Below are 4,277 nucleotides of genomic sequence, written 5' to 3' on the forward strand. Positions count from 1 at the left end.
TGACCTTTACATTATCACCATGCCAAAAGACGACATTTCCAGCCTCCCTTGAATCTCAGTGTAGCCCTGAGGCTAAATCCTATGCAATGAGATAGAAGCAACAGTGTAGCAAGTCTTCTGGGAAGTTTCCTTGGGGTTAGATGTGATGATGTGGTGGCCAAGAGCACAACAGCCACATCCTTGAGCTTGGGTTACTGAGGAAGTCCCCACACCAACCCTGAACTGCCTACATCCAGGCATATTTTATGTGAGAGAAATGTATGCCCATCTTGTTAAAGCAACTATTTGGGGAAGTTTCTGTTACTTGCAACTGAACGTAAACCTGATAGTTTCCTCTGATCCAATAAGCTGTGGCCAGAGAGGCAGGACATGGGGGATACTGCCCAGATAGTGAGCCCCCAGATCTGAGCAGATTTCCCGGGAAAGTGGGCTTGGGCAGAGTAGGCAAACCATGTGGAGTATTCGCAACACTGGCTGAGGTCCACTGCCAGCCCACTTGGCTTTGTAAGGGAGGGACATACTAGGATACATATAAAATTTGGGGGTGGGCTGATATCGTAGAACATGCACCAAGGTAAAAATTATAATTCAAAAGAAACAGACTCTGAGTGATGGAATTGTGGGTAGCATGGCTGCGGGCCAGGTCGGCAGGTGCCCTGAGCAGATGGAAGTCAACTGTTCTGCTAATAATTGAAGAAACGTTGGTTACATTCTTTCAGAGATCTGGTTAACTCATTCCCTCTGGCTACTTAGGGCTGTAATTTATAGGCAGCAAAGTCACTTAGGATAATAAAGCCCCCAGGCCTGGTAGGAAACTGCTGAGATTTTTCAAGAAGAAAGGGACCACTTAAAAAACATCTCAATTGGCTTTTCCTGAGTGAATGATACCCAGAGGAAACAGGTTTCAAATGTGTCTCCATAATTCACACCCTCCAGAAGAAAGATGAGAGGAACCAAGAAAAAAATACTAAAAGCGCTACATTCATTTGAAATATCTGACAAGTTAGGAGAGTCCTGGAACAGGTTTTCAACAGAACTACAACTCCCAGAGGACTCAGATCCCGCCGTTATTTTTCTTCTTTTTCCCTAAAAGCTCTTAATGAACTGAAAAAAAACTGGTTCAAATATCAATTGGTTTGAATGCATCTATTCAATAAAAGGAACAAGGTATGTCATTTTTAAAAGTAGCCTTTCTTCTATACAACCGTGTCCTTCTGGACTGTGGTCTTTCTGTTTAACTTCTTCCCAAGTGGATAAAATCCTGGAAGTATGTACGTAACCTTTGATGGTGAAGAAGCACCTAGCTTTGCAATGCCTCAAGTGGCCGTGTCCCTCTGGGTCACAGGCACAGCAGGCCCGAGCTTAGCCACAAATGTCAAACACTTGAAAGAAGAGATTTAAGAAAGAAATCGGTTGTTCTCCGTGTTCAGAAATGTTTAAATGGTCTGTAATAGAAAATGGGGGGTGGGGGTGGGGAGGGAAATACTCTATTCTCTGGCCTTAGCACAGATCCCCCAAGAAGACAACTCATAGAAACAGGAAACCTGTGGGACGCCTAGGTGGCTCAGTAGGTTAAGCGTCCGGCTCTTGGATTCAGCGCGGGTAATGATCTCACAGATTGTAAGTTCGAGCCCTACGTCGGGCTCTGTGCTGACAGCACAGAGCCTGCTTAGGATTCTCTCTCCCCCTCTCTCTCTGCTCCTCCCTGGCTGTCTCTCTTTCTCTCTCAAAATAAGTAAATCAACTTAAAAAAATAAAAAAAAAAAAAGAGAAAGAAACAGGAAACGTTTGTGGAAATGAAGACCACCAATGTGAAAAAAATGACGATTTATCCAGAGTTTGCTACAGCAAGGGAGTCAGCCGCCACGGCTCCAAGACAGGCTGAGGAGTGGGAAAGCTTTATAGTAGGAAAAAAGAGAAGACTGTAGGTGGACCCTAAATAGACACTGTTGTCATGAGGAAACTGTAAGCAAGCTAAGTAGAAATGGGGCATTCCGTGTCATTGATTAGGGGTGAGTATTGGCTTTCTCTAGTTGGTCCTAAGTTGGAAGTGGGACGAAAATTAGGGAAGCTGTCAATTAATAATCAAGCCCTGGCCATTTGGGGCCAATTGTTTCAGAAATGGTTGTTTAGTTTTCTGGATCTAACGATGCAGATAGTAATCTGGCCCCCTGGGAGGCTGACCTATCGCAAGCAGGCTCCCTGGGCTGCTTATTGTAGATTAAGGGGCTTGGCTTCCTGCACGGGTTGCTGCAGGTTGTAGGTCAGAGCTCTATTTTTATATGTAGTCTGGCCATCATCCGTTTGTATATTCAGTTTCTCATCTTTCAGACAGACAGCTGACTCTGGGCAGCTGGCCTACAACCAGCAAGGTAACTCCCAGCGTTTCTAGAGAGCCACTTTGAGAGAGATAGCTAATTCCATAGGCCACCTTGCCCAGAAGTGCTAAGGGCACACCACTTAATGTGAACACATCCCTCTGAACTCAGTGCCCCAAGGTGACAAAGAAGGAAGGGAAGGGTAGTGGTTATGGTAGCACCGGAGTCCTAGGAGGAGAGGAGAGAACAGGGCTCAGTAGCCCTCAGCTGCCGTTGTAGGTTAGAACCCCGTGGGCAGGTATGAGCAAATACTGATGTCGGGGTCCCACACCACCCTCCAAAGATTCTAATTTAATATAGCAGGCCAGAAATCACTATTTTTTTCAAAACTTCCCCGGTGATTCGAATGTGCAGCCCAGGTTGGCAGCTGCTGACCACAATGAATAAACCTTTGAGTGACGCTGGGAGCGCATATTTAGCTATTAGTGACAACGAAATCAGGGCATGGAGCCATGACCACTTTCTCAAGAAGCCTCCAATCTCTCAGTCTTGCAATGTGGGACTAGAAAAATCAAATGTGGACTGAAACAGGGTAGCACATAGACAGCAGCATGGAGCGTGAGCCTGTGTGTGCGAAATGAAAACGCTGCAGGATCTAAACCGAGGGCGTGAGGAGCAAACGTGTGCGCTTAAAACCACGGCAAACACAGCTGAGCCCTACCTATTTCGAGCAGCAGCCTTCCTTTTCATTTTAACCATTAAGCAGCTTGTTGCGTCTTTTTCAAATGCCATGTTAACGTAACTTACTATTTCTCACAGGCTGTGATGAGCACACACACGGGTGCGTGCTCTTAACTGTGTCTAAGCTTGTACGTCTCTCAAACACTTTAAACAGAAACAGTTACATCTGGGGCATGTAAACTCCAAAACCTTAAAAGAATCATACACTCACTCCACACAGGCTGGTCTCTATTTTTTTTTTTTTTTTTTTTTAATTTCTAGTCATTTCTAAATTTTCAAATTTACCAATTTACCTGAATCTGATACAATATCGCCCCCTGGTGGAAATCTATGGGGAAGAAGCACACTGATTGAAAGGAGAATGTTTAATACCGCCAAGGAAGTTAAGATCTCTCTCTCTCTCTCTTTCTCATCCCCTTGTCTCTCTCTCCTTGTCTCTCTGTCTCTCCCTCTTTCTTTTTGCCAGCAGAATGTTCTCCTAGAGAAAATCATATGCAAAAGCTCAATGAACAAAACAATCAAATGGAGCTCTGCTGGGGACTTTCTCTTCCCCACCTTCTCATTGCCAACCCCATATCTCCCCCACCCCCACCCCTGGGATGTCCAAAAGAGAATTATTATCACTAAGCACAAGCCATCTCCTGCCAAAATTAAAATTAAAGTTCCGTACAATTCTCCAAAGCTTCCTTACCTCAGTGAGGAGCTCCTCGTTTACCATTCACTAAAGCCAAAACCCTCCTGACCGTCCACAATACACGTGAACAGATTAAAGCCTCTGAGCAGGCCGGGGTCAAGAAATCAGGCTAGATTGATTTGTATCAGCAATTCCCAAATTCATCTGATCATGACACATGTCCCCTCATCCCCAGTAGTTTTTTTTTTTTTTAAACAACCTGCGGAAAACTCTTTGGATATATTTCATTCAGAACGATTGTTCCATCCTAATCAGCTAATTAGCTCTCTGGCTGCACCTGCTATTCAATCTTCAAAAACGCTTAGGCAAAGTCAACCACACAACAAGCTAGCGCTCCATCATTTGTGGTAATGGAGAGTACGACCCTTAGGTGACTGACCCCAGGCAGCCGTTGGGTTGATGCCATGTCCATAGGTAACTTGATCCCTGTCTTCTAAGCATCATGACCAGCTGAGGGGTGGAAGAGGCTGCCTCGGGTACTGGCAGGAATCATGCTTTGTCTGCCATTAAATGGAATAAGCCTG

Source organism: Leopardus geoffroyi, chromosome B2 (assembly GCF_018350155.1).
Source record: "Leopardus geoffroyi isolate Oge1 chromosome B2, O.geoffroyi_Oge1_pat1.0, whole genome shotgun sequence".
In the NCBI taxonomy this organism is placed as follows: Eukaryota; Metazoa; Chordata; class Mammalia; order Carnivora; family Felidae; genus Leopardus; species Leopardus geoffroyi.